This window comes from Scyliorhinus torazame, chromosome 10 (genome assembly GCF_047496885.1).
Source record: "Scyliorhinus torazame isolate Kashiwa2021f chromosome 10, sScyTor2.1, whole genome shotgun sequence".
NCBI classification, from domain to species: Eukaryota; Metazoa; Chordata; class Chondrichthyes; order Carcharhiniformes; family Scyliorhinidae; genus Scyliorhinus; species Scyliorhinus torazame.
Window position 1 is genome coordinate 142,330,799 of NC_092716.1, and position 11,196 is coordinate 142,341,994.

General features: G+C 47.7%; 1 protein-coding gene across 2 annotated transcripts in view; it reads right to left on the minus strand.

Moving 5' to 3' along the window:
* Positions 1-8,872, minus strand: part of tspan4a (tetraspanin 4a) — a 294,538-nt gene extending 285,666 nt beyond the window's left edge. Inside the window, exon 1 of one of the 2 annotated variants that reach the window (XM_072518788.1) lies at positions 8,693-8,872. The gene's annotated coding sequence lies outside the window, so the exon portion shown is untranslated. The other variant, XM_072518789.1, reaches the window with a different exon arrangement.
* Positions 8,873-11,196: the final 2,324 nt, after the last annotated feature.

Here is an 11,196-nt window from a genome sequence, read left to right on the forward strand (position 1 = left end):
AAGAGAAAATGCTGGAAAATCTCAGCAGGTCTGACAGCATCTGTAGGGAGAGAAAAGAGTTAATGTTTCGAGTCCAACGATCAGATTGAAGTTGTACAGCCCTGCTACATCCAGTTTTGAGTATTGGCGGACAATTAACCAACTCACTGGAGGAGGATGCTCCACAAATAGCCCCATTCCTAATGATGTGGAAGCTCAGCACATCTCTGAAAAGTAAAGCTGAAGCATTCGAAACAATCTTCAGCAAGAAGTGCTGTGTGGATGACCCATCTTGGCCTCCTCCGGAAGTCCCCAGCATCACAAATGCCAGTCTTCAGCCAATTCAATTCACCCATGTGATACCAGGATATTGCAAAAGCGATGGGCCATGACAATATTCTGGTAATAGTACTGAAGACTTGTGCTCCAGAACTTGCCGCGCCACTAGCCAAACTATCCCAGTACAGCTACACCACTGGCATTTACCCGGCTATGTGGCAATTTTCCCAGGTATTCCCTATACACAAGAAACGGGACCAATCCAACCCAGCCAATTACCATCCCATCAATCTACTCACCATCATCAGCAAAGTGATGGAAGGAATCATCAACAGTGCTATCAAGCGGAACATACTCAGCAATAACCTGCTCGCTGACGCACCGTTTGGACCTAGCCAGGGTCACTCAGCTCCTAACCTCATTGCAACCTTGGTTCAAACACGGACAAAAGAGCTGAACTCCAGAGGTGAGGTGAGAGTGACTGCCCTCGACATCAAGGCAGCATTTGACCAAGTATGGCATCCAGGAGCCCTAGAAAAATTGGAGTCAATGGGAATCAGGGGAAAACTCACCGCTGGTTTGAGTCATACCTGGCACAAAGGATGATGGTTGGAGGTCAATCATCTCACTTCCAGGACATCATAACAGGAGTTCCTCAGGTTAGTGTCCTAGGCCAACCATCTTCAGCTACTTCACCAATGACCTTCTTTCCATCATAAGGTCAAAAGTGGGGATGTTCACAGATGACTGCACAATGTTCAGTACCATTCACAACTCCTCAGACACTGAAGCAGTTCCTGTCCAAATGCAACAAAATCTGGACAATATCCAGATTTGGGCTGACAAGTGGAAAGTAATACTCACGTCACACACGTGCCAGGCAATGACCAGCTCCAATAAGAGAGGATCTAACCATCACTCCTTGACATTCAATGGCATTACCATCGCTGAATCCCCCACTATCAACATCATGGGGGTTACCTTTGAACAGATACTGAACTGGACTAGCCGTATAAATACTGTGGCTACAAGAGCAAGTCAAAGGCTAGGAATCCTGGGGTACAGCTGAGAATTATAAATTCTCCCTCTGTGTACCCGAACAGGTGCTGTAATGTGGCAACTAGGGGCTTTTCACAGTAACTTCATTGCAGTGTTAACGTAAGCCTACTTGTGACAATAATGAAAATGAAAATCGCATATTGTCACAAGTAGGCTTCAAATGAAGTTACTGTGAAAAGCCCCTAGTCGCCACATTCCGGCGCCTGTTCGGGGAGGCTGATATGGGAATTGAACCGTGCTGCTGGCCTGCCTTGGTCTGCTTTCAAAGCCAGCGATTTAGCCCTGTGCTAAACAGCCTCTAAACCAGCAACAGTGCAATAAAGATTATTTATTATTTATTTATTCATAAGTAACTCACCTCCTGACCCCCTACAGCCTGTTCATCATCTACAAGGCACAAGTCACGAGTGTGATGGAATACTGCCCACTTGCCTGGATAAATGCAGCTCCAACAACACTCAAGAAGCTCAATGCCATCCAGGACCAGGAAGCCCGTTTGATTGCTTCCCCTTCCACAAACATTCAATCCCTCCACCACTGATGAACAGCCATGTATACCATCTACAAGATACACTGCAGGAACTCGCCAAGGCTCCTTAGGCAGCAACTTTCAAACCCACATCCACTACCATCTAGAAGGACAAGAGCAGCAGCCACCACCTGGAGGTTCCCCTCGCAAGTCACTCATCATCCTGACTTGGACATATATCATCGTTTCTTCACTGTTGCTGGTCGAAAATCCTGGAATCTCTCCCTAACAGCACTATGGGTTTACCCACAACACAAGGTCTGCAGTGGTTCAAGAAGGCAGCTCACCACCACCTTCTCAAGGGCAATTAGGAATAGGCAATAAATGCTGGCTTAGTCAGCAATGCCCACATCCCGTAAATTAATTTAAAATAATTTGGCAGATCCATAAGTTTTCTTCTGAATCTTGGCCCAGTGAGGTCCTCGTTTACCTCCTGTGTAGCAGAGCTAGCCCATAACCATGCCTTCTGGTAAGGTGGCACTTAGGATATCTCTTCCAATTGGCATGACTGCTGCCCATTAGTGCCCGTTGCATCTCACAGTAATGGTTCCTCTTCTAGCCTCTCATTTGTACTGGTGCCTAAGGCACTGGTAGTGGTTAATATTGTCCTCTTGCATGCTCCTCCTCTTCCTCCTCCTATCTAGAGAGGGCGAGACAGCTCTGCTACATCTTCTACATTGTCTGAGGCAGTGGTGGGGTCGTGAGGTGGATCTTTCTCCTGAGGGTCTGCAGTGATAATGTTAGAAGGCTTATGGTAAAGTACGTGTGGCCCTGGGGGGGGGGGGGGGGGGGGGGGGGGGGAACATGTATGATGAGACCTTGTGGAATTTGGGTGTGAGGATAGATCTGGGGGATTAGGAATTGTGAATAGTTGCCGGTCAGGAAGATAGTAGGAGGGGCCACAAAGGACTAAACAATAGTCCTTCTCTGCCTCTGGCCACAATGTCTCTCCACCCTCTCCCAATCATTGCCAGAACTACCTCCCAAGTGACATGATGACACCTTACCCCAATCAGTGTGTGTGGTGTCTGCATGTGTGGTGCCTGTGCGCATGGTGTCTGCATGTGTGTGTCTGTGCGTGCCCCTTTCAATTTGCAAGTGATTCAATTTGAAAACAACCAGCAGACAAGCTTTACTCAAACAAGATAAAGGATTACCGAACTATTGCCAAAAGTTACTGAAGTGAAAGTAATAAAGTTATTCACTAAAGTACAGATACACGATTAAAATCAGATAAAGATAAAATATATTAATAAATATGAGACTCAGTTCAGCCCTTTCAGAATGCCATTGTGGGCCCATAGCTTGTAGTTAAAGTTTTGGTTGGCTGGAATAAAGAGTTCTGTTCAGCAGCTGTGATGGCTTCTGTAGTCAGTTAGTTAATTCCAACCTTTTCAGGTGAACTCAGCAGGAAGAGCAGTTTTGGGGAGCGAGGGCAGGTCCTTTTCATTATTGGTTCTGTTACCATGACACTTGAAGACTTCCTGAATTCCTTTTTCTTTTTTTAAAAGATGTTTTCATTGGGTTTTCTTCATGGCATAATTACAAATACACACACACAAAAACAAGTGAAGTAAAGACGCCTAAAGAGAAAGGTTTTTTTCCCCCCTCTTCTTTTACAAAACAAAACAGGGAGAGAGGGGCACTAATGCTATTTACACTTTTTGGTTAGCCTTTTATCGCTGTACAGTTGCATAAGCTTCGGCCATGGGTCATTCCTTATTCCTGTTCTTTCTTTCTCTTTTTGCCTTGCTGTTTTTGTTGTGGCCATTAACCTCCCCTGTGCTTTCCCCTCCCGTTTGTGTTCCCTTCTCCTTTCTCCCTTCTGGTTCGCCTCTATTATTCCCCCCCCCCCCCCTCTCTGCTATCTCCTTTCTCTCTTGTTGGGTTTGGCTAGCCCTTCTTGTTTCCCCCCCCCCCCCCCCCCCAGGTCCTCCCTCACTCCCCTCTCGTCTATAATGTCTTGGCTACTACTTCCTGGCTACTTATTTGTTGGCCACAAACAGGTCCTGGAACAGTCAGGTGAATGACTCACATGTTTTGAGGAAGACATCTTCCGACCCACGGATGGCAAATTTGATTTTCTCCATTTGGAGAAAGTCCGATAGGTGGGACAGCCAGTCTGCAGTTTTAGGTGCTGCTGCTGACTGCCAGCTGAGCAGAATTGTACGGCGGCAATCAGGGAGGCAAAAGCAAGTGCGTCGATCCTCCACCCATGAACAGAAATGGCTGGTCTGATACCCCGCAGACCGCCATTTTCGGGCATGGCTCCACCCTCATCCCCACCACTTTGGACATTGCCTCGAAGAAGGCTGTTCAGTACCCGGCAAGTCTGGGGCAGGACCAGAATATGTGGGTGTGGTTGGCCGGGCCTCCTTGGCACCGTTCACATCTGTCCCCCATCTCCTGAAAGAACCTACGCACTCGGGTTCTGATCAACTTGGCTCTAAGTACCACTTTTAGTTGCGTTAGGTTGAGTCTTGTGCATGTGGAGGTGGAGTTGACCGTATGTAGTGCTTCGCTCCAGCATCCCCACCCTATTTCAAACCCCGGGTCTTCCTCCCACTTCCTCCTCGTCTCCTCCAGTTCGGGTGTTGGCCCTCTCTATCAGTCCTTCATACATGCCACTAAAGTTCCTTCTTGCTAGAATGTCTGCATCCAGTAGTCCTTCTTATAGTGCCTGGTAAGGTGGTCACGGGTATGTCCTTGTCTCCTTTCGTAGGATGTATTTAAGCTGCAGGTACCTGAGTTTGTTGCCCCTTGCTAGCTGGAATCGCTCCGTCAGTTCGTCCAGTGTTGTAATCCTACCATCAGTATTGGGGCCACTGACTGTCAATGTCCCCCCCATTCTTTCTCCATCTTTTAAAGGTGCCGGCGTGAACCTGTGGTTATTGCAGATGGGGGCTTGTCGGACATTTCGGTCAGGCCGAATTGCTGCTGTAGTTGATTCCGGATCTGAGGGGCAGCTACCACCACTGGGCTGCTTGAGTGTTTTTTGGGTGGGGATGGGAGTGCCGCCATGGCGAGGGCCCCGGAGCGAGGTCCCCATGCAGGAGGCCTTCTCCGCGCGCACCCACTTGGCTTCTGGCTCCTTTATCCATCCTGTGAGATTTGAATGTGTGCTCACAATCACTGACACTGAGGACTAAAATACTAGAAGCAAGTTAGGGTTTTATTTATCCTTGTACAAGTCTGCAGAGTCGGGTGCCTCCTAGACAGGAGCACACCAAATAGCTTGTTTTGTCTGTTTATATACACTTTGTTCATTTATCATTCTTCTGCCCTCTCCTCCTGATTGGATCAGGTTTCACTGAGGTTCACATTCTTCCTTATATGCCTTCATCATACATTATATGTTCACGTTTACGTACTCCTTCTGTCCAGTGGGTGATTCCCTTGGATATTTGCGCAGCCTCAGTGGCTTGTTTATGTCTTTAAGACTGTCCACTCATCTATTTTGCTAAGCCTTCCCCAATCTATCTTGCTCAATATTCAGACCTATTATTATCTCTTCTGTTAATGCTATACCTACTTCTTCATTATTTCCACTTCCTCATGTGCATCTGTTTCCTTGTCCAAGCAGTACTTTTCCACAAGCCTGTGTTAGTCTTTTAGTCTGTTATTCATTTAATACATTTAATAATCCAAATATTCTCTTTCTCTCAATCCACCCTTTTTCTTTTTATCATGTGTTAAATAAATAACCTCAAGTGCCGCGGTCAAGGCGCTGTAACATCAATTTAATCTGCCTCTTCTCGGTGAGAGCTGGGCACAGGAGCATGACCGGAGATGTTGAGGCCGATCCCTGTGCCGGGACTGCAACCATCCGGCTGACCACACTCGTGATAAGTCGCTGGAAGCAGGGTATCAGGCAAGGTAGGACCATAAGACCCAACATGACACCGAGTACAATAAATGCCAAGGTCTTCCCCCAAGTACCATCAAAAATGTCGTTCCACCATGCCCCAATTTTAAATTCGCAAATAGCCGGATCCCCAGGGTATCACCTCCATCTTTTGGGAGAAGGAAGAACCCCGGCTGGATGAAACCAAGGGAGCACGTCCCCTTCCACTTGAGAATAGTATGGAATAGCCCTTGTCACCGCAAATCCAGAATAGGCCTTCCGGTGTCGGCCCGCCAGTGCTGGCGTTAACCCAGTGTTCTAAGCCCGGTACGCCCACATACGGGTTCTCATTGTAGGCCAGACACTTCCACAGTCCTGGGCGTGTCTGGTTACAAAGAGGGGAGCGCGTATCATTCTCCTGACTCCAGTACGAGGCCGGGACACTGGGGTACCAGGCAGTGTTACCATCCTGGTCGAAAGTTTTAGTGTACTCGCAGGGGCTTGTGCCTACAGGACATACCGTTGGTCCAGTTGGATTATTGGAGACAATGTCGTGCATAGGGCGTGTCCGTGAGCACCCAGGTCTGTGGTCGGCGGGCCATGCCGGTGGTTATATTCCAGTCAAATAAATCAGGGGCATCGACGGTAGCCCCTCGCCAGGGCCAACGTTCACTAGTGAGGGGTCCGCCGCAGACCCAGCAATTGGTAACCTTAAGGGTTTGTGTAATATGGAGCTCAAGGTCTACAAATAAGTTCCCCCCAGCCTTTGGCAACTGTATCTCCCCCTTGAGCTGCTCATAGAGTGAGGAGTTTGGGGGTTGTTTTCCCTTCTTCTTCTGCCCTTTTTCCTCCTTTTTACTATTCTCTCTCGCACCCTGTCTGTCTTAGATCCCCCTGTACCTGGCTGGCTTTTAACACAGAGCCAATCTTGTTGTGGACAGCCTGTCACCCTAGTATTTTTAAACATTACATATTGCACGCCGCCTTCTGTGCAGGTAGTACCCTTCTGTGTGTGGCACTTCTGTGGTACGACTGTATGCGAGGTGAAGAGCTCATTGGTGAAGTATTGGGGCGGGCAGCAGGTGCCTGAGCGGAGTTCCGTGTAGCACGTAGTGCATGGAGGCACAGTGGCTGTGCAAATGCTGAGGAGGGCACACACGAGAGTGATGTACCTGATCATTGTGTCTTTCGGGTAAAAGTCAATGTCAGCGGGCGGTCTCCGGGTTGGACAGCCCACTCGGCTGGTAGTTCGTCCGGCGTAGGTTCAATGGGACCTTTGGTTTGAGCGGCGTAAGTCCAGCCTCTTTCCTTTGTACGGACGTAGGTCTCGGTGGTTAACAAAACCAAGAATGGTCCTTCCCAGACAGGTTTAAGTTTCTCGTCTCGCCATGACTTAATCAGTGTCCAGTCTCCTGGTCGGAGCTTATGGATGTAAAAGTCCAGAGGAGGTGTTTGAGACAGCAAACCCCTCTCTTTTAATTCTGTAAGTGAACGAGACATCGCCAGTAAATAGTTCCTCATAAAAATATCATTACATTCTATAGTGGGTGTACCCTCAGTTCGTCCCAGATAGGGTAATCCGAATAACATCTCGTAAGGTGAGACCCCTATGTCTTTCCGCGGCGCCGTCCTAATACGTAACAGCGCCAGCGGTAAGCACTTAGTCCAGGGCAGATTTGTCTCAGCCATCAGTTTTGTCAGCTGGGCCTTTAGGGTGCTATTCATTCTCTCCACCATCACGGAGCTTTGAGGGTGCCAGGGGGTATGCAAATCCCACCGGATACCTAGGGTCTCACAAATGAGCTTATGGACTTTAGAAGTGAAGTGCGTTCCGCGGTCGGAGTCAATGGACTCAATGACCCCGTGTCGCGGAATTATTTGTTCAAGGAGGATTTTGCCGACCGCCTGTGCCGTAGCCGTGGCGGTTGGAAAAGCCTCCACCCATCGTGTATAGTAATCAACTATAACCAGAACGTACCGCCACCGTTGCACGAGGGGAAGCTCGGTGAAATCAATCTGAATACGTTGGAATGGTCTGACTGCCAACGGGCGGCCTCCCGAACAGTCTATGAACCACCTCTCCCCGAGCGCTAGAGGTTCCTCCCCTAAATCCTCCCTGCTTTTTGTCTGATATTCTATGAGGTCCAAGCAATTGTGTTCCGGATCCCCCTTTTTTTCAGGGTCACTAAATAGAAACTGTGAGGGGTTTGTATTTTTATTGGTGACGATTTTAAAGTCGTCTCTTTCCATTAATATGGCCTCATATTTCAGGATTCTCGAGTCTGTAAGCCAACGGTGTGATCGCTGTGTTAGGATAGTATTTACCGTGTGTGGTGTGGCCACAATCAGTTGTCCCCCGAAGGTTAGCTTTCGGCTTTCTTCCACCAATACAGCAGTGGCAGCCACTGCCTGGACGCACAAGGGCCACCCACGGGACACCGGGTCAAGAATTTTTGACAAAAATGCCACCGGCTTCTTGTTGCTTCCCCAGCTTTGGGCTAGTACGCCCATTGCCGTTCCGCCCTCCACGTTGACGTAGAGGTTAAAGGGCTTTTCCAAACGGGAGCAAGATGACCGGGGCCTGCGTAAGGCTACGTTTCAGCTCCTGAAATCTCGTTTCATCTTCTTGTCCCCACGTTGTTGCCTTTTCATTCTCACCTAATTTGTCACAGAGGAATCTGGTTTTCAGCGCAAAATTCTCTATCCAAATCCTGCAATATCCTATGAGTCCCAAGAACCTCCGTATCTCCCGTGGGTTTTGGGGAAGCGGGAGGGAGGTAATACCCTCAATACGCTCAGGGTCGATCCGTCTTTTTCCCTCACTCACCAGGTGTCCTAAATATTTTACTTCCCTCTCCACGAATTGTAACTTATTCTTAGAGACCCGTAGCCCCTTTCCTGCGAGGAAATTGAGTAGTTCTATTGTTCCCTTTGTTACCGCCGCCTTCTCTTGCCCTGATACTAGTAAATCATCTACATATTGTAATAATTGTGTCTCTTACCCTCCGTTATATTCCTCCAGTACTTGCTCCAAGATTTGTCCGAATAGGTTCGGTGATTCCGTGAACCCTTGCGGTAAAACTGTCCACCTATACTGTTGTTTTCGCCTAGTATATGGGTTCTCCCACTCAAATGCAAAAATGTCTCGACTGCTCTTGTCTATTGGGCAACTCCAGAATGCATCCTTAAGGTCTATGACGCTAAACCACTTACTACAATTGGGTATCTGTCCCATTATAGTGTATGGGTTGGGCACCACCGGGTGGCGCTTCTGCACAATCTTATTTAATTCCCTTAAATTCTGGACCATTCTATATGTTCCATCAGGCTTCTTAACTGGTAGAATGGGAGTGTTAAAGGGGGACATACAGGGTTCTATCACACCGTCCGTTTCTAGTAGGTCTATGACAGGTTGGAGTCCTTTTCGTCCTTCCATTGACATTGGGTATTGTCTTACTCGCACGGGTTCACAGCCTGTCTTTAGGCTGATTTTCAACGGGGGTATAAGAAACCCTCCCCTATTTCCTCGACCTGCCCATACCGTGGGGTCTATTTCTTTTTCGTTTTCTTCCGTAATGTTATACATCTTTACTATCACTTTTCCATCCACTGGTGCGGTCCCTAGCCTCAATTGGACCTGTAGATCCCTTCCCATAAGATTCATTCCTGCCTGCGGGATCAGTATTAAGGTTTCCACAGCCTCTCTGGTCTGATACTTGACCAGTACGTCTTCTATTTCAGGGACTGTTATCGTTTTTCCTCCCACCCCTGCCACTTTTATTTATTTCTTTCCCAGTTTCGTTCCCTTTGGTACCTCAGTCACACTTGATCTTTCCGCTCCTGAGTCTACCATAAATACCACTTCCTCTCCCCGGGGTCCCACTTTCAAGTTTACCAAGGGCTCCCTTCTATATCCTTCTATCTCCAGGGAGTGGAGTCCCTGACTCCCCTCTTCGTCTCCTTGCATCAAGGAGTACACTTTTGTTTCCTTCTGTCTTTTCGGGCAATCCCTCTTAAAATGTCCTTCCTCGTCACAGTAATAACATCTCAAGGGTCCTGTTTCCCAGTTTCCCATCCCAGCACCTCCTCGTCCTCGGCCTCTTCCTCGTCCCCTTCCTCTTCCTCTGTTCCCACTCCACTGGTTCATTTGTCCCCAGCCTCCTCTACCTCTCCCGTCTCTACTTTCACTATTCCACTTCTTTTCCACAACTTGCTCTACCGCCTGCATCATTATTTTAGCTTTTCCCTTTGTCTTTTCGTCCTCCGTTCTCACATACACCTTCTGTGCCTCCTTGAGTAACTCATTTATGGATTTGTCATTCCAGTCTTCTAATTTTTCCAGTTTCTTTTTAATGTCTGGCCATGATTTGGTGACAAAATTTGCCCGTAATACTTGTTGACTGGCATCTGATTCTGGATCCATGCCAGAATACTGTTGTATATTTCTCCTTAGCCTCTGCAAAAATATGGCAGGCGCCTCATCCTTCTCTTGTCTGTTTTCAAATGCTTTCTCAAAGTTCTGCCCCTTGGGTACCGATTCCCTTATTCCCTTGACTATTAATAGCAATATCTAATCATTTTCTCTTTTGATTTTCCTTTTGTACAGGAGGTATTCTCCCAATTTTCCAACATCCGCCCTAATGGACTATCTGGCGGGATTTCAGGACTGCCTTTTCCACCCTTTCCTCCGGGTGTCCCACCCCTCTCTTTACTTAGCTTTCCCCCCATCTCTCAATCCTTTATCCTTTTGTTGGTTCTTCCTATTTTTCCCGTAAGCGTCTTTCACCTGTCGCCTACCTGCATCCCCCGTCGCCCGGGTATTACTGAATAGTCATTTTTCTTACCCGGGTCTTGTGCACAAGAATTGCTCGACGGTCTGGTACCTCCTTATTTCTTCCTCCTAGAGTCCTCTGGTCCGGGTCACGTCACCCTGTCAGTTCCAGGAGCAGTGATTCTTAGGACTGCCGAAATCGGTAGGACGCGTCATCCCAGTGTTTCTCTTGTCTCCTCTGCTGGCAGGGTGCCGCTCGATCCCGGACGAGCCCCCAAGTTTGTGAGATTTGAATGTGTGCTCACAATCACTGACACTGAGGACTAAAATACTAGAAGCAAGTTAGGGTTTTATTTATCCTTATACAAGTCTGCAGAGTCGGGTGCCTCCTAGACAGGAGCACACCAAATAGCTTGTTTCGTCTGTTTATATACACTTTGTTCGTTTATCATTCTTCTGCCCTCTCCTCCTGATTGGATCAGGTTTCACTGAGGTTCACATTCTTCCTTATACGCCTTCATCATACATTATATGTTCACGTTTACGTACTCCTTCTGTCCAGTGGGTGATTCCCTTGGATATTTGCGCAGCCTCAGTGGCTTGTTTATGTCTTTAAGACTGTCCACTCATCTATTTTGCTAAGCCTTCCCCAATCTATCTTGCTCAATATTCAGACCTATTATTATCTCTTCTGTTAATGCTATACCTACTTCTTCATTATTTCCACTTCCTCAT